Source organism: Tenrec ecaudatus, chromosome 2, assembly GCF_050624435.1.
Source record: "Tenrec ecaudatus isolate mTenEca1 chromosome 2, mTenEca1.hap1, whole genome shotgun sequence".
NCBI classification, from domain to species: domain Eukaryota; kingdom Metazoa; phylum Chordata; class Mammalia; order Afrosoricida; family Tenrecidae; genus Tenrec; species Tenrec ecaudatus.
The window spans coordinates 62171730-62191952 of NC_134531.1; the positions used below are offsets into that span (position 1 = coordinate 62171730).

Sequence of the window (20223 nt, forward strand, 5' to 3'; positions counted from 1 at the left end):
GCATGGTATTCATGTTTGTATATGTGTTTTGAAAACATACATTCATACTTTGAAAAACCTTGATGCATTAAAGGATTGTAAATACAGATGTTTTTCTTTGCTTTTTAATTTGCTTGTTTTGTATTTTTCTCATGGCCTTCCTTCATTTTACAAATTTTTCTTTATCATTCTGTCCAGTGTCCTTTTCATGCATGATGTTACTGATGTGATCTAAACACACATTTCTGTGATAAATCATACCTCTGTTTGTGTGTACGCATGCATTTACCGACTCATAGCATCCTTAGAGAAAGAGGGACCAGATATAAAGGCAGTGCCAGACAAATGCAGCATGCCAACAAGGAGTGGGGAGCCAGTGGAGGGGCCTGAGGGCTTGGCCCCCATACCAGCTAAGTGGACAACAGTCCCTCACCCCAGAAGAATTTACTTGAGAGGATGGCACTGAAGCTGCAGTTAGGGGAGAGGGGCATGTCTGATCAGAGCACGTGGGAGCAAATGAAGGGAGAGGAAGAGAGAGTCAACCACATCCTGATCCACCAGGCCTGGAGGACAATATCCCCACTCTGAACAACCAATGCACAGAGTGGACAATATGGCTGATCCCATTAGGAGACACGCCGTCACTTGATGACTCAGGGCTCCAAGGGGGACAACACTGGAAACTCAGTGTCCAGACTGACCCAGACTGACCCTGTGACAGCGAGGCAAACCACTAAAAGCGTGCAAAACAGCAACCGTGGGAGCAGAGCAGGGAGCCCCTGAGGGAGTAAAAGGACAGACTCTGGGGCCAGAGCACGGTACCCCATAGGACCTGACTGAAGGACACACCTAGTGATCAAAAAGTATTTTTTACAGGTTTTTCTTTCTTTTTAAATTTTTTTCTTTTAATTAATTTATTCTTCTATGGGTAATTGGTTTTCTTTTTTGTTGTCATTGCTGTGTTCTCATTCATCACCTATCTTGCTATGGCTTGATTTTTTGGTGCGTATTATTATCTCTACAGATCTATCTAGATAAGATAGACTGGATGAATAGTCTGGAGGAGAAATCAGTGGGACCAATGGCTCCTTGGGGACATGGGCGACGGGGAGGCCAGGGTAAGGAGGTGGTGCTGTCCAACCCAAAGACAGGGGAGCAACAAGTGATCCAATATCAGTGGCAAGGAGGGTTTGAGAGGCCTGGTTGGGATTCTGCAAGGGCAATGTAACCAAGAGAAATTACTGAAACCCAAATGAAGGCTGAGCATGATAGTGGGACAAGAGAAAAGTAAAAGGAAATAGAGGTAAGAACTAGGTGACAACAGGTATTTATAGAGGTCTAAAGACTGGAATGTACATATGTAAATATATTTATATAAGAGTATGGGGGGAAAGGTCTATGTGCATATATTTATAGGTTTAGTATTAAGGCAGCAGATGAACATTGGGCCTCCACTCAAGCACTTACTCAATGCAAGAACACGTTCTATTAAATTGGCATTCCAGGATGCACACCTTCCCGACACGATTGCTGAAAAAAAGTGTGTGCATAAGCAAATGTGGTGAAGAAAGCTGATGGTGCCAAGCTATCAAAAGACATAGCATCTGGGGTCTTGAAGATAAGCAAGCGGACATCTAACTGAGAAGCATCAAAGCCCACATGGAAGAAGTATACCTGCCTGTCTGACCACGAGGTATAGAAGGGACCAGTTATCAGACATCAAAGAACTAAAAATCATATCAGCGGGTGCCCACCTTCCTGATACGATCACTGAAGACTAACATGTGCATAAGCAAATGTGGTGAAGAAAGCTGATGGTGCTAAGCTATCAAAAGATATAGCATCTGTGGTCTTAAAGGCTCAAAGATAAACAAGCAGCCATCTAGCTCAGAAGCAACAAAGTCCACATGGAAGAAGCACACTAGCCTGTGTGACCACGAACTGTCGAAGGGATCAGGTATCAAGCATCAAAGAACAAAAAATATCATATCATTGTAAATGTGGGTGAGTACAGACTCAAAGTCCATTGGTAGGCAACCGGACACCCCCTTACTGAAGGGTTGTGGGGAGATGAGCCAGTCAGAGTGCAGGGTAGCAAAGATGAAACATATAACTTTCCTCTAGTTCTTAAATGCTTCCTCCCACTATCATGATCCCAATTCTACTTTACAAATCTGGCTAGACCAGAGGATGTACATTGGTACATATAGCAACTGGAAACACAGGGAATCCAGGACAGTTGACTCCTTCAGGTCCAGTGGTGAGAGTGATGATGCCTGGAGGGTGGAGGGAATATGGGGTAGAAAGGGGGAACCGACTACAAGAATCTACGCATAGCATTCTCCCTGGAGGATGGACAGCAGAGAAGAGGGCGGGGGAGACGTCAGACAGTGTAACATATTACAAAATAATAATAATTTATGAATAATGAAGGGTTCATGAGGGAGGAGGGAAATGAGCAGCTGATATTAAGGGCTCAAGTAGAAGGCAAATGTTGTGAGAATGATGGCAACAAATATACATATGTGCTTGACACAATGATGGATGATGTATGGATTGTGATAAGAATTGTATGAGCCCCCAAAAAATGACTAAAAAAAAAAAAAAGAACTGCCCCCTATGAGTTTTCAAGACTGAAACTCTTTATGGGAATAGAAAGTCCCATCTTTTGTCCATACAAATGAATAAATTTGACCTTTCTTCATAGGTAGTCAAAAAGCTAGGTTGACTATTGCAAAACAACAAAACCATGTATCCATTGTGACATTCTAATAAATGGAACATGATGTGTATTCAAGAAGGCAAGTAGTATGACTGGAATATAAAATAGATGGTCATAATTTCTGGAGAAAAATTGAATAGGTAGTTGAGAACCAATAACTATAAATAATACATGAAAGTAGAAATTAATAACCATGCTTTGGCAGTATATAGACATTGAAATAAAGACATTGAATAAGAGTACCTGAAGAGGTATTGAATAGAAAAATATGCAATTAGTCCACATTTTAGGCAGGTCACCATAGTAATTCTCTAGTAAAACCATTCAAGAGTGGAAAAGAATGGAGTCAGAGAGAGCAATGGAAATTCATTACAAATTGAGAAATTACATAGGCCACGCTAGGTCAGTGAGATGGAGAAATGGAGATGGAACTATGATTAGAAAGCAGAATGGATTGGCCTTCATAACTATACAATATAAAAAGACGGTAGCAAACATATATAATATGTGTTATATATGGGGACAGGGAGAAGCTAGTGATTCAAGTGGAAGAACCAACATGAGCAAAAGTGAAATATTTGTTAGTATAAAACTCACTGCCACTGAGTCAACTCCCAGTCATAGCAACCTGCAAAGGGTCTCAATGATGTAAATCTTTGCAGGAGCAGACAGCCTCATCTTTCCCCCCTGAGGTGTGGGTTTGAAACACTGATCCTGTAGTTTTCAGTCCAAATGCTGACCCAACAGTGCCACTAAATCTTCCTATGATTCAGTATACAGAAATTAAATTAAAACTACAAGCAACCACCCAAGAACACCAGTATTTATTTTAATACTTTCATATCATACCCTGGAGCTAATGTCCATGAATGGTCTTCTAGAAACATGATGGACTAGGCATATATTCTGTTAAAATAATCACTGCAGATTTATATAAGTAACTCATGTAAATATGAAATCTCATAAATGTATTATTCCATTTTTTCTTCTGAAAGGTTAAGACTACTGTGTTAACACATTCTTTTAAAATAGAGATAGTAAGTTTAAGATAACATTTCTTTTTAGTAGCAGTTTTGGACATAACATTAACTCCTAGTCAGTGTTGTGGGTAGATAGACATGAAAGGCCATGGAACTGTTTTTAAATCATCAACTTATGTATTCATTTCTTGAACAAAAGCCAGGCTTCTTCTTTTAAAATACTCCTCCCACCTTATAAAACAAGGCATATTTTTAAACTATTCATAATTTTACAATAACGTATTGCCTTGAAGTATAAAAGCAGGGGTGCCCAGAAAAGTGACAGAAACATTGGGTGTCAGTGTGGAGAAAATGAATGAGTTATATCAATTCCTTACTTTCATCAAGTTTGAATAAGAATCTAATCAAATTAATAGCTAAATACATAGTTTAAGACAATTTCAGAAGATAGATCACTACAGTTTGGGTTTTCTTTTTTTTACAAATAATTCAAAGGGAGTTCAAAGGATTGAGTAATATTTCTGCAATAAACTTCACTCATCTGCATCTATTCATTTTTCAACGCTCACATCTGTAAAAAGAAAATATAGGAATCATATTGACACTGAAATCCCATCTTATTTTAGCAATAAAGATTGTATTACTAACTAAAGAACATACATCTAAGCAAAGATGCATCTTCCAGTAAAAACTTTATTTTATATTGAGTAATTACTTATCAAAAGGTGTAGGATATGTGCTCTTCTGACAACTCATTCTATATATAAATTTGTAATGGGCATTCAAGCCAGAAGAAAATTTTTTGTTTCCTCAATGCTCACAAGAAAAACATTTTCGTGTAATTTAAATCTACATGTTTTTGTGCATAGCGACACATTATTAAAATGTTTTTAAACATGCAAATATATTTTAAAACTGTCACTACATACAAAAGTAAATCAAAACGTATTGCTACAAAATAATTGCACCCTTTAATATAAAAATGTAAGGCTTTTCGTTCTTGGCCTATCCTCATCTGGAGCTACACACTTCTGAAAGAGGTGTCCCCGTCAGTCTAACACCCAGAGAGTTCTGTGCTGTACAATATGCCCCACACCAAAATGACATTTTGGACAACTTTGAGGGACTCAGGCCTTGTCCCTTTGGAGTGTTCTTTGAGCTTTGGAAACAAAGAAATCTGAGAAGGAAGATGAGGGCTGTAGGACAGGTTAGGATGAACCTCGAGAATGAGCAGGAGCATTTTCGTAATGAAAGAAATTAACTAATTAACACGATTTCCTTTTAGACTGTGAGCCATAGTTGAGAAAAAATCTCAGTCTTCGGTTATAAAGAAATTCACTAATGTTTTCTTGAAGCACTTTCCTGATTTCATTTCTGCACATTTACATATCTGATCCTCAGCTTGATATTAAAAGTAGGTTGAATGTGTTAGCCCTCTGGTAATAAATAAATAAACAGAATTTTCCTGGCCTTTTTCTCATCGATGTGATTTTGTTTTCTTAAAATGTCTTTCATATTATGTCCTTCAAGAAAATCTATCAAGATTTCCCCTTTAGCATCCCCCAAAATCATTACCATAACCTTCTGACCTGATTTCCCTGACTTAAATTAAACTGGCTCAATAGATTCCTCAGAAGACACTGTTGGGATTGGACCTTGCTGTCTGCACAGCATTGCTAAACCCATGTCTCATCCCCAGATAGAATCTGTTCAATAATATTGTCTTCACTGGCTATCTCGATTTAAAATTTGATGGAAAGATGATCACTTTGAGCCAGCTGATTCTCATACAATGCTTTGGGCACCCATCCAGGCAAAATCTTTCTGAGGCCAAGATATTTATGTAATATTTAAAATGCTAAGCCATATGCGACCCCAACTTCAGTAGCTATTGCATCAATGGTAACTCCACAGTCTTCTTCCATCAATTTCCGGACTCAAGCCACGGTTTCTTTATTCATCAAGATTGACAGTCCTCTCTCTCTCTTGGCTCATCTTTGAGGTCCTTGTGGTCTTCCTTAAAATACTTGATTCACCCAAAATCTATTGTTTCATGTGGGATAGCATTCCCTTAAACTCTTTGCAAAGTTTCAATAATTTGGGAAGATGTCAAATTGAGTATTTTGTATTGGTGTGTCGTGTTTTTTTTTAATATTATCCCTGATCTCAAAATTAGTTTTATTGTGGTGGTGGCGGTTTTTTGCATATAATAAATAGCTAGCTTTGTTCCAAACATCAGTAAAATTTGTGGGAGGGTGTTTTGTTTTTTCCATTGCACTAAATCAAAATGAGAAGTCCACTATCTTTTTTTTGGTTTTTCACTGGGTTTACTGCAATGGGGCGGGTGGAGGGGATCCTGAACATTCAGTTTTTTTCAATGTACTAAAAATATATTTTCTTTCTTTTTCAAGGCACCTTAATGAGTCTGCAAACTGCCTAGAGAACAAACAGGTCTTTCTTAGAAGTACAGCCAGAATGCTCCTTTAGAAGCCAGATTGGCATGACTTCGTCTCATATATTTTGGACATGTTATCAGAGGAGGCCAGTGCCTGGAAAGAGATGTTATGCTTGATAAAATAGAGCAGCAACAGAAAAGAAGACTTTCAAGATGGTATCAAATAGTGACTGCAAAGATGGGCTTGAACGTAACAAAGCTCGTGAGGCGGGTACAGGACTGGGCAATGCTTTGTTCTGTTGTACATAAGATCGCCATGAGTTGGAATTGAGTCAACAAAGAGACTAAGACAAATGGCTTATTGAGAGAACATTGTCTGCTGCCATTCACTGGTCACAGGGATATATTTAAATGCATATATGAGCTTGAACCCTAGTAGCAATATTGGCTGATTTACTAAAATACATATTGAGATAAAATCTGGAAGGACAAGGACATGATGCAAAAAAAATTTTTTTAACCAAAACACACAATTACATTTATTGTGCCCTCCCAGAAGTCCCCTCGGGACAAAATACAAAGAGCCGCAGGGAAGGGCCATACAGGGGAGCTCTTCTTTGAGGTCCTTGCGTGTTTTTTTTTAGAAAATGAAAAGTCCGGGTGGGCCAGGGCTTGCCAAGCTCGCTCAGCCTCGGGGTCCAGGAGCCAGAAATGTGGCCTTGAGCAACGAGCCCCGGGCCCCAGGCGGAGGTCCCTCACACGCTCATGGTCCTCCCGGGGGAATACTGGCCCGCCGCGGTCACGGTCTTGCTCTGGCCCCCCGGCCCGCCCCGCCAGGGTCTGCCCGCCAGGCCCCTCCGGCCCGACGCCGCCGCCACGTGGGGGGGAGTGGACGCAGTCGCTGACGCTTTCGCTCGGGAATGGGTGCAGAAAGGTCCCGGCGGCCGCCATCTCGCCATCGTCCCGTGGGGTGCCGGGGGCATTGCTCAGGCCGGCGCCCGGGGAGCTCTTCTGCAACCCGTCCATGTCGCCAGAGCCCAGGGATCCGTTCATGTGATGGGGCTCCATTGCGCTCATGGCAGCCATGGGGCCCTCAGGCCCAGGGCCGAGCGGGAAGTTAGCCCGGCCTGGAGGCCCGATGGGGTTCATGATGGTGTACATGCTCTCGCTGGAGTTGGAGTCTCTAGGGCTGGCCAAGATGGGTGTTCCGGGGGGCCCACCTCCAGGGGGTCCTGTGTAGCTGCCAGGAGAGGCCGAAGAGTAGGAGACCGAGTTGCCACTAGGACTGGCCCACGGGCCTCGGACTGCTGGGCCCATGTTCAAGGTAGGCAGTCCAGGGCCAGTGAGGGGGCTGGGCAGGGGCTGGATGCTGCCTCCATAGCCCTGACTCGGCATCCGCAGGGTGGGCCGGGACCCCCTGGGAACCGCGGTGACATGAAGGGCTGGAAGAAGCCAGGGGCCATGGCATCGTTGGGGACCAGGCTCCCCATCACAGGACTGGGGGCTGCTGCAGTGCTCTGGGTGCAAAAGGAATCATTCGCAGCTTCCGGGTCAATCCCGGCAGCGAGGCAGAAGCCCTCGGCCCACATCACAGAAAACTAGCAGAGCGCATGATGCAAATTTTTACTGTAAATGAATATGAACCTGTTCATGTATCTTTTTAAATGCACATTGATAGCTAACAAATTTCCATGCCATTTACATTCAATTAAATCTAATTAAAAGAGGAACATCCTTTTTTAAGTGCCGATATTTGCATTGCTGAAGGGATTCCATCCTTTTCAGTTGCTTAAAAATAAGATTAAAATCTTAGATGTCTGATGAAATATATGCAATAGGTCGCAGGGAATTAAGGATTCCTTCCGACAGTTGTTGTAAAGCGTCATCGAATCGGTTCTAGACCATAGCCATGCCACGTTCAACAGAAGGAAACACTGTGCACGGCCCTGCACCCTCCTTACAAATGTCCCCATGCCTGAGTCCCTTGTCGCCGCCAAGGTGGATTACAGGCATAAAAACAAGCAGAAGGGTGACCATGCAAATGTTGGCACATTGAACTCCAACAGAAGGAGATGAAAATGTTTGAAACCAACCATCTTATATTGGAAGGATACAACTTTGAGTTCCATTTCTATTAATATTTGTAGTTTAGTTGTCAGATGCAGTTGTGATCTATAAAAGATTTTGGTTAGATTGATCAGAAACACATGTACACTATCGCATTTTCAACATTAGAAATCCCAGAAATGAACACAATAATGTCAAATAGTTCACTGACAGAAGCACAAAGGGGAATGTGAGTTGACAATTGCCTCTAGTAGGTTGATCAAGCTGAGGTATAAAAAAAAAAGAATCCCTTTTTTTTTTTAAGATAGCTTGGGTTCCCTTCAAAGGAAATTATTAATCTTTAGCTTGGCAAAAGAATCAAACTCAGTGGGAGTCAAAGGTGGGAGGGGGATCAAGACTCCACTGAAATCTATCATACTGACAAAAATTATAAAGCTAGTTAGGGGCCAGTGTTCTTTGGAGATTCTGGGATGCAAATTCAGTTTGAAATATTTAAACTGTTATAAAACTATTTTAGCAATACAGACCATGTGTTCATCGCCCTGGGTGATGGTGCTATTGGTAAAGCACGTCTTCTAATATCCGACACAACAAAACAAATTTCCCTCCAAAAATGTGCGTCACAGTTAGGATCGGTGGAGAGCCATGGAATCTAGAACTTTTTGATCTGGCAGGGCATAAAGTCAGGTGCGTTATGCACAAACAGATGTATTGTTTGTCTCCTTTTCAGTGGTTTCTCTCTTGTCATTTGAAAATGTGAATGAAAGTGGGTGCTTGAGGTAACTCATCATCACCACTCCAAGCTTCATTTTCCAAGCTTGTCTCAGATGGCCCTTCCATTGTGGATAGACTCACCCAGGACAAACAGAAACCAATCGACCCATAGACTGCTGACAAACTGGCCAGTAACCAGTAGCCAGTGCCCTATACGTGGGTTATCTGATACTCTTAAAGAAAGACCTAAAGAATATATTTGGGGAAGCAATTTTGACGGCCAAAGAAGAGCCGCAGATGTGTTGCTGTTATCAATACCATGTCAGAGCCCTTCCTACACAGCTACTGTCAGCATCGTATTAAAAGCACGATTTAAATCAAACTCAAGATTGACAATGAAAACTACTCTCCGCAATGATACCAAATGGCCTGTACCTACCCACACGTGCTCATGAAAGACACGCCCTTAATTGTTGCCCCTGTCCCACTCCCCAGACGACTCAATCTTGATGGATGTGCATTGTGAAAAAAGTGATCGGCTTTTATTTGCTGTGCAAAAAAGTTTTTTGTTTTGTTTAAAGTCGAGACCTGCTTGTTGATGACTGTGTTAACAGACTAATTCAAATTGTTGAAGATGCTCCTGGCTCCACTCTGAAGAGAAATCTGGGACATCTTGGTATATTTATTTTCCCTTTTGGGGAGGGAAGTATGTGGGGAATTGGGTTTAGTTAGTCTTGTTTATATTTTAAAATTCATTAACCACTGGACAGCCCTTGAGGCAAAGAAGACAGATTGATTTCACATGCCACTTCCTAGATCTAGTGTAGAAAAATGTTCTGTACTTGATGTTCTTTAGAAAAGTATAATCAATGCCTCACGTAGTAAGCCATTCCTTTTAGAAAGTCACCTGCTCTCATCCTTGAGGGCGCCCAGCATTTGACGAAACTGACGGAGGCAGATGGACCCTTTCTGGTCTGCCCTTTTCTAGTGGTAGTAGTATTCGTGGAAATTTACCTGCCACTTGCTGATTTATTTGTTAGTTAATTTCTAACTTCTTTTACTGATAAATGAAGAAAAGTATTATATTTTATTAAATGTACTACATGAATTAAGTTCATGTTTTTTACGTTCCCTATCATACTTCCCTCCAAAAAGGGGTAAACAAAACTGCTAAAATGTCCCCAGATATCTCATCAGAGTAGAGCCAGGAGCATCTTCAGCAATCGGGAAAGGTGTGCATCAGGGTTGTCGTTTTCATTAAATCTGTAAGCTGAGCAACTCATTAAATCTGTAAGAGGGAGTAGATGAACAATGCCCCGTCAGGATTGGAGGAAGACCCTGTTAACAGCGTACGCTATGCAGATGACACTGCCTTGCTTGCAGCAAGTGAGGACTTGAAGCACTTGCTGATGAAGATCAAGGATTGGAGGCTTCAGTATGGATTATAGCTCACTGCAAAGAAGACTGCAATCCTCATAACTGGATCAATAGGTAACATCATGAGAAGTGGAGAAAAAATTGAGTTGTCAAGGAGTTTGTCTTGCTTGAGTCAATGCTCATGGAAGCAGCAGTCAAGAAATCAAAAGACGTATTGCATTCGGTATATGAGAAAGTCTAGTGCAGCCAGTTGAGGCTCTCGAGTTTAATAAAAATCATAGAAAGAGTCTTATTAATAGTGAATTTTTCCATTTATTGTGGTTATAACTTACAATTTTTAAATATGTTTAGGTAACCTTTTCTATGTCCCCCAAATCCTATTTCTTACAGATTTCATTAATGCTGAGCCAATTCTTTCTCATGCCTCAATTTCTTGTGCAGGTAGTCTTTTCAGATGTATTAAACAAACAAAAATTATTTTAGGAAAGAAAGTTGGTTCGTGCTAAACCATACTGTGAAACAGGGAAACTTACTGTCTAACAGTTGTAGTGTAGGCTCAGTAGCCACTCAGAGTAAATCGGCAATTACAGTATAACCCACTAGGCACTCTTCTTGGAGAGCCCAGAAATTGTCTCCAAAACGACACACAGGAGAGTGTTCCTGATGTCGTTAATCAGAACAGCAATCTACGTGTCTCTGTACTGGGGAAATGGAGAAGGGAATTGGGGCCGAAGTATATTGCGGAATACTCAGCAGAAGTTAGAAGGAATAGAAAGGGGCAGTTCACACTAGCACACCGTGGAATAATGTCTATAAAAACCATTTTGAACAAGAACTCAAGGTATGGAAGTTTCACGAGCCATTCTTACACATTTTCCACTTTGCAAAAAAAATACTGTAAAAGTTGTGATAGTTTCTTGATAATATTTGAATTTCATAGCAGACAACGTGTCCTAGGCAAGAAGCATTGGTCGCAGTCAAATTAACTCTTCACATCGGCTACCTTCCTCACTAGTTCAGGGCCTGCTCTCATTCCCTGAATGGCCCTGCCACTAAAGCTCACACGCTCACTCTCTGCTGTTGCGTGGATGCTGACTCACAGCAACCCTATGGGAGAGGGTGGAACTGCCTACATGAATTTCCAAGGCTATAAATCTTCACAAGCTCTGAAAGCCTCATCTCTCTCCTGTAGACCAGCTGTGGTTTCAAACTACAGATCTTACAGTTAACAGCCCAACATGTAACCCACTATGAGTTACCAGGGCTCCCCAAAGCTTTCATAGGTTCTCATAAAATTCTACCAGAGTGATATTAGTCAGATACAAAAGGACAAATATTGTAGAACATTCTTCCCACCCGCCCCCCCGCATTTCGATGACATGTCTAGAATAGGAAAACGCACAGAGGCAAAAGTTTATCAGTTGGTTATAAGGAACTGGGAGGGAGGCGATATGAGTGTCATTCCTTAACAGATCCAGAGTTTCTGTTTAGGACTGTAAAAAAAACATTTGGAAATGAGCTATGATGATGTTTGCAGAACATGGTGAATGTAATAAAACTAGTCAAAAAGGCAAGTGTTTCATTACATATATTTTACCACATGTTTTTTTTACAATTTCTATTGTATTTTGTAATGAAAACTGACAATATTATTCTAAAATTATTTTGGAAAGCTAAAGGACCAGAGTACAATTGTGAGGAAGGTGCAGGACTGGGCAGTGTTTCATTTTGTTGTGCATAAGGTTGTTATGGGTTGGAACTAACTGAATGTCACCTAACAATAACAACAAAGGCCAAAGAGAGCCAACATGATTTTGAGGAAAAATAAAGGAAGAACACTAACATTTATTATAAAACTATCTATGTTAATTAAAGCAATATTATATCAGCCCAGGGAAGCTTTGAAAATAACATCCTAAAAGCCCCCAATAATAAATATGAGGAAATCTGAACGCACTTGTTGAATCTAAATAGTGAGTACTTGAATGTACATGTAACAAACACAGACAAGCAACATGAAGAGTGGAGAAAGGCTTATTAATATCTTGCAATATGCAGATGACACAACCTTGCTTGCTAAAAGTCAAAAGGACTTGAAACATTTACTGATGAAGATCAAAAGGTACAGTAGCTACATAGATTATAAATCAATAAAACAATCCTCACAACTGAACTAATAGATAACAACATGAAAAAATAGGGGAAAAGTTGAAGTTGTCAAGGATTTCATTTTCTTAGATCTACAATCAACACTCATGGAAGCATCAGTGAAGAAATCACAAAGCTTACTGCACAGGGAATATCTGACCTTTTTCGAATATTAAAGAGTAAAGATATCATATAACTACGGTGTGCCAGACACAATCCATGTTCTTTTTGAGTAGCATCCTATTCATGTGAACATTGTACATGGACTAGAGAAGATAACAGAAAAACTGCTGTATTTGAATTATGGGGTGAGATATATCGAAAATTCCATGGACTGCCAGAACAAACAAATCTTAGAAGATATGCATCCAGTATGCTGTGTACAGAAGGGAGGATAGAGAGACTTGTCTCAGGTACGTTGGGCGCAGTATCAGGAAGACCAGTCCCCAGGACATCATGCGTAGTGAAGTGGAAGGTCAATGGGAAGGGGGAAGATGCTCAGCAGATGGACTGATGCTGTGGCTGCCATAATGGGGTCAAACACAACAATTATGAGGATGGCGCAAGACCAGGCAGTGCTTTGTTCTGCTGTACTAGGAATCAGAAATGACTCCATGACACGTTATTTTAAAGTGTCAAATGAAAATCTGAAATTACATTTATCAAAAACAAAACCTTATATATGGTTACTGTAGAATTATATTAATCAATGAGCAATTTTTTCATATTTTTAGTTATATAATAGCACATGTGTAACTATTTTGCATCATTTTATCCTATATTATATGACTATATAAAATTGTGAAAGTAACAATGCATTCTGTACCACAAAGTAGTGGCTTATTCTTGATTTTGATATGCTATTCTCGTCGGTCCTTTGAGGAGATTTGTAGTATTGAGAGAGAATAAGAACAGCCTACTGAGTATAAATTTAATATGCGTTTAGTCTGGAGGCTCCTTTTTAAACCGTAACAGATGTCTTTAAACCAGACAGACAATTTGTATATAGAGCTTTAAAATATATTTTTTCTTACGTGCCTAATTGAAATTTGTGTTTAAGCAATCATAATTTTAAAACTGAAGATAATTGTATTGTGACTAGGTCAATGTCACTGTTTTTGTTCATGGATGCATTTGAAACTCTGCTTAGAATTCTGTTAAACAATCACTAACGCATAGAGCATGGGCTTTTAAACTCTTCCACTGACGAAGAAAATAGGTAGATGATCACTGGTTTCTCCTGAAAGATACCACTTACACAATTGCAGGATTAAGTGTATTTTCAAATGTTTCATAATCTGATTAAATATCTCTCTCAGAAATAATGTGTAGAATGCTGATCTAATTGTCATGTAAATTGTGACCGACAAAAAAAAATCTCAAAGTCAAGCCATCCCATTGTAGCAGAAAAATAAATAGACTAAAGGGGCGTCTATTCGTTGGAGTTATTTTCCATTAGCAATCGCATTGGTCTTATTCATACTGGATCAGGGCTATGCATCATTCGTTATAATAAAGCAAAGACTAAACTTATGGGCTGGGCTCAGAGCCTTCTATAACATCTGGCAAACATTTTTAGATTTTGTAGTTACTCAATAGGATAATTATTACAATTTGCTCGTGTATTTTCTAAAACAGAGGTTGGAATTTAATTGTACTTTTGGACTTTACATACAATATTGAAATAAGTAAACTCAAGATTTTGAGGTTCTATAGGAAAATATGTAATGAGGGTGGTGCCTAGAGGAATCTAGGGGCTCAACCAACTCTGTACCAACACAGACAGTTCTTGTTCCGTATGAGTGCGTCGGAGTGCAAAGTCAGACCTCCAAAGCTAAGGGATTTACTTTAATACATTTACATCCTCTGACCACTTTCCACTTGTTTTCCTTTCAGGCTAACTGTAGTGGTGCCAGACTCCAGAAGAATCAAACCACAGGGCCATTCTACGATGCTGGGGGTGGTGTGCGTGACTTTATGTGTACGCAATAGCCATGGCAAAGACAGAGATGGTAGCTGGATTAAGAACAGGTGCAGCATTCGAATCTTCTCCAACTCTCAGGACAAAGTGTCTCTGAATCGGTTTGTGAGAGCTGAAATTCACCTCAACCCATCCAGTAGGATAGTATCTGCCTTTAAATGTAGTCCATTGTTGTTTTTCATCCAAATGAAGAGAAATCCTTATCAAAGTTAACAAGGACTAAATGGTACTTCAGCAAGTCTATTAATTCTGTAATACACACACACAGCCACAAATACAGACACACGCACACGTGTAAATCCACATACAGCGTGCAGTATGACCGGCCTGCTGGTGCTCTCAGGGTATGTAATAGTCAGGGCTAACCCATTAGAATAACTTAATGTTAGGATTGCTATTATCATCAGCTATTAATATTATATTACTATTATTATATTAGCTACTATATAACTGTATCCATACATGTCTATTTAAAATATATTCTCATGTGTATGCCTGTGTGAATGTGTGTGTGTATTTACACACAGAAATACACAATTTGGCTGCTGTTAACCACAATTTAATATTTAATAGATGTAATGCTCTTAATTAATTGAAAAATACTACAAATTTTGTGATAAATTAACTCATTATTATATAAATAGGGAAAAATTAAAAAAATTATATTATCAGGCACGATTTTCCTAGTTTACTTTTAAAAAATGGCATTATGCAGCTCTGAGGTTCAATCGCCTGGCAGAGCAAAACACTTCTGACATTCTACAATGGACTGAAACATTTCCAGAGCAGTGACGGGCAAGTCTGCGTGCCTCTTCCAGTTTACAAAGGTTAGGAGGAGCCACACGTTTCATTTCCTGATCAGCTCTTCCAATGCAAACATCCGTCAGTCATTGGAGATTGCTGACAGAATGACCACCCGCTCCCTGCCAATGCTGTGCTCCAAGGCAGGAAATGGAACGTGCACCAAGTATGAGAGCCGCTCGTCCCCAGCTTTACGACAAGAAGGAAATCATTCTAAGCTTAAGCTAGTTTTGCTGAATGTAACTGGGAAGGATGAGATAAGTTATTGTTGATTCATTATTCTCTACAAGGTTGTATTTTAAAGATTTTAATATTGAATTATAAGATATTGCATACAAAGCATTTCAAGGAGCATGTGTGATTTTTTAAAGTCAGTGTATATGCACAATTATTTTAATAATTAAGAAACACTGTGCAGTAAGAAATAAGTATACGTAATTTGAATTATGCTGTTGCTTAAATAATTACTGAACCATCTAAATCACCTTATGACTGCTACACACACAAAAAAGAGCCTAATGTAATACAATTTATTAAGGACGGGCAATATTTTCCTAATATAGTGCAACCTCTGAGGCATCCTTAATCTTGCGTTTTAATTCATTTTGTCATTCACTCATTCATGTAACCAGAATGCCCTAAATGCCAGGCAATTTGTTGGATAATGGATTATAAAGTGGTGAACATCACAGGTAAGGTACTTGCTCTGTATTCAAGGAGATTCAGTCTGGTGGTACTTAATTTTAATTTTAAAACATATACACAAATAAATTATAAATTACGATAAAAGTATATGGGAAAGAATCAGCTACTATGAGAGAGAATACTAACCAGCAAGATAAGTCACATTCGAACTGAGATATGCAGGAGTTAACAAATAGTAGGGTAGGATGGGATGGAAAATGTTCCAGGCTGAAGTTACAGCATATATAAAAGCCTTAAGAAAAGCTCATGATACTCTCTCAGAGTAAAAAGGCCAGTGTAGCTGGAACCAAAAAAGCACAGGAAAAAGTTGTTGACAATGATGTTGAAGAGATGGAATCACAGAGGGCATGTGGATCGGGTTTTATCCTAACTTCCAAAGGACTAAATAGAGTGTGAAAGGAGTTACAAATTAATTTACAAGTTTTAAAAAGAAATATTTTATATGGGGGAGGTAGTAAGACAAAAGAAAGATTCATTTAGCAGGTCAAATGAAAGGCATTGGTCCTTTGGAGGTATGAGCATGAAAAAGGAGTAAGTGGACTTGCAACCTACAGTCAAGACTAGTGCTGAGTATTAGGAGCCCTGGGAGCACAGTGTTTAAGCATTGGGCTGCTAACCTTGAGGGCAGTAGTTTGAGACCAACAGCCCCTCCTTGAGAGAAAGATGAGGCTTTCTACTCCTGTAGAGAGTTTGTCTCAGAAACTTAAAGGAATAGCTCTATTCTGTCCCACAGGGTTGCTCTGGGTCTCATCACCTTTACGGCAGTGGGTATTAAGGGTACAGCAATCATGGCTGTGGAGGTGAGAAAGAGGGAGGTGCCATTCACCGAGATTAAAGAAGGAATCGATTTGGTGGAAGATAAAAGGAGTGAATTTTTCAACCTGTTTTTCATATTCAGAATCTAAACATGACGTCAAATCTGTCTCTACTGGCTTTCCAGCAAGTGTAGTTCGGATCGTCACTGTTTCTTTCCTGGGCGCTTACACATTCAACAGTGCTAATAAACTGTAGCCAGTCATGATTCTCGTGTGAAATATTTGGCCACATCCTTTTCAACACAAAGCAAACAAGCCCCAAATCATGTTTAAAAAACAAAACTCCTTACCTTAACAAGTAAGTACCTTTAGTCTGATTATTAGTATGCAAGCCAGTAAGGGTGCAGTGTAGCAACGATGAAACATACAACTTTTCTCTAGTTCCTGAATGCTTCCTCTCCCACACTCCCCACTATCATGATCCCAATTCTACCTTACAAATCTGGCTAGACCAGAGGATGTACACTGGCACAGATAGGAACTGGAAACATAGGGAATACAGGGCGGATGATTCCTTCAGGACCAGTGGTGACAGTGGTCATACCGGGAGGATAGAGGGAGGGTGACGTGGAAAGGGAGAACCGATCACAAGGATCTACATATAGCCTCCTCTGTGGGAGATGGACAACAGAAAAGTAGGTGTAGGGAAACATTGGACAGTATAAGATATGACAAAATAATAATTTATAAATTATCAAGGGTTCATGAGGGAAGGAGAGTGGGGAGCGATGGGGGGAAATGAGGACCTGATGCCAAGGGCTTATATGGAGAGCAAACATTTTGAGAATGATGAGGGCAACGAATGTACAAATGTGCTTTACACAATTGATGCATGTATGGATTGTGATAAGAGTTTATGAACCCCCAATAAAATGATTTTTTTTAACTATGAAGCTTTGTGGAATAGGTGATAATGTTAAAAATTGTTGGGGGGAAAGTATTAATAGCCAAGAGAACAAACAAACCAATCTTAGAGGACTGTTAGAATGTTTCTTATAAGTAAAGATGGCGAGACTTCAGCTCACTTACTTTGACTAGGTCATCAGGAGAGACCAGTTGGAAAAGATCATCATAGTGGACCAAGTGGAGGACTTGAAGAAATGAGAGTCATGCTTACTGAGATGGGTTGTCAAAATAACCACAACAATGGACTGACACCTGCCAACAATCCTGAAGATGCTACCAAGAAAAGGTTCTTTCCATTACACACAAGTTTGCCATAAATCAGAACTCCTTGTCTTGCTGCCAATTTAGCAACAGAGAGAACTGCCATCTTGTACTTTATCTTTCTTTTGCTTTGTTTTATTACAAATGTATGCATATATGCATATCCATATAATATTTTTTCATTTTTGTTATAAAACATTATTAGAATAATAACAAATATTGAAGTTTTCTGGATTAAAAAAATAGTTGTCAAAAGCACCTAGGATGAAGGTAGGGGGTAGGATGGGAAAGATAGGTCCTTAGCAAATATAGAGGCCAAGGGAATATCCTAATTATGTTATCTTTGGGTGAAGTAAGATGTTCTGGGCACCACTGCATTGAAAACCTTAGGTATATAAAAGATGTATTTCCCCTGTGAAATGAGTTTCAGAGATGATATCAAACATCATTCCCACTACACACAAAACTCTACTTAAGAAAGCATACCTCTTTCCAAAAAAGCCTGCCCTCAAATAAAGAAGAATCATTTCCAGTAAGGAGGAATTTTTTTAAAAGAGCTCATAAAGTTTTAATCTCAAAATTTTAGTTTGGGAAGCCTAGAGAACACAAAAGATTCGCTGTTGAAACTAATACAAAAGATTAGCACATTTGTGAAAATTAATATTTTTTTCTGGTTCGTATCATAACAAATCAGAAAATAAAAGAAAAAAGAACCTCACTCACAATTTAGAAAGAAGTCAAAATAATACATCTACAAATAAAGAAATAAGATTCTAGGGGGAAATTTTATTAACTAATTAAAGCAAAAAATAATGGAAAACACATTCGGTGTTTTCTAAGTACGTTACATAAAAACACTCTTAAAATTTTTTTTTACAAGATTCCATGTTATCTCATTTTAAGTAAATTAAGACAGAGAAGAGTTAAGTAACTTGCCCAAGGTCACAAAGCTATTAAGAGGCAGTGGCAGATTTTAATCTAGGCATTTCATCTCAACAGCTGCCAAATAAAGCATTTGATATAACTCAATACCCATTTCTGGTTTTTAAAAAATTTCTGAGAAAAAATAGAAATATGAGAAAATAAATTATATTAGCAAATGTAACAAATAATATCAAAACAAAACTAAAACCAAAATGAAACAAGGATACCAATATCATTCATACCACTAGAGATTTTATTGATGGTCTTCAGAACACGCACACAGGTATAGAAAGGGATGGAAGCTCACGACACACAGAATCCAGGAGTGGGAATGGTGATGCCGGAAGGGTAGGGGAAGAGGGGAGGAGGAAGGGAGAAAGGGGGAACTGATCTCAATGATCGACACAACCATACACCCCTCTTCAGGGGGAAGAACAACAGAAAACATGGGGGAAAGGAGACAGCGGTCGGTGTGAGAAATGAAAATAATCACAATGTACAATCTACCAGGGGGTTATGAGGGTGGGGGGAGGAAGAAAAAAAAGAGCTGGTACCGAGGGCTCAATAGAAAGTAAATGTCTAGAAGAGAATGAGGGCAACACATGTACAACCGTGCTGATTCCACTGATGGGTGGATTGTGATAAGAGGTGTAGAAGCCCTCAATAAAATATTTTTTTACAAAAGGTTTTATTGATGGTCTGAGTAAAAACAATATAGATAGACCAACTAATTTTAGGAGAGGTACAAATATTGAAAATAGACTAAATACGTATGCTATGAAGCAATTACAGATGTCTACCGAAGCTACAGTGTTGACAACAGAAATAGACAAATAGTTCAGACACAAATCCACTAATTGTCAAATTTATGCAAATACAATAGTAGGTTAAAAGGAGGACAAAGGATATAATATGATTCCATGTTTGAAACCTTGTCACATATTCCTATAAAAATAATTACATTTGAGAATGGGGTTTCTTCACTATGTTAACGAGGCAGTGTTGCCTGTGGTTTCATTTTACACTGTGTCTACACAGTGTAATCTGTGTTTCAAGTTGATATCGTTGGAGATAGATAAAAACAGAGTGGGCATCGAGAAGCAAGGAGACATGTGAGAAGATAAATGCCACCTGACATGCTTATCAAGGAACCAAGGGACAAACACTAAGAAGCAATAACGGCCACCTCTCAGAGCTTACAGAGAGAAAGACTTTCCCAAGATTCACTGCCCTGGATCACGCCACTGGCCTCCTAAATGATCCATTTATTAAAGCTACCAGTTGTGCTATTTCTGTTACACCAGCACTAAATAACTAAGACATAAATATATGAACTGAAAGTGTAGATGCCAAACTTCATCGTCTGAAGAAGATGGTGTCATGAAAGATAGGTATTAAAATTATCATATATTCAATATATATCATAGTTTCTTGTATAGATCACATAT

The 20223-nt window shown here is 39.3% G+C and overlaps 1 protein-coding gene and 1 pseudogene across 3 annotated transcripts in view; both read right to left on the reverse strand.

The window, feature by feature from the left end:
• ADAMTS6 (ADAM metallopeptidase with thrombospondin type 1 motif 6) overlaps window positions 1–20223 on the reverse strand; it is a 308640-nt gene that overhangs the window by 154276 nt on the left and 134141 nt on the right. The gene's annotated exons all lie outside the window — the stretch shown is intronic.
• On the reverse strand, window positions 6588–7568 carry LOC142440815 (single-stranded DNA-binding protein 4-like; annotated as a pseudogene).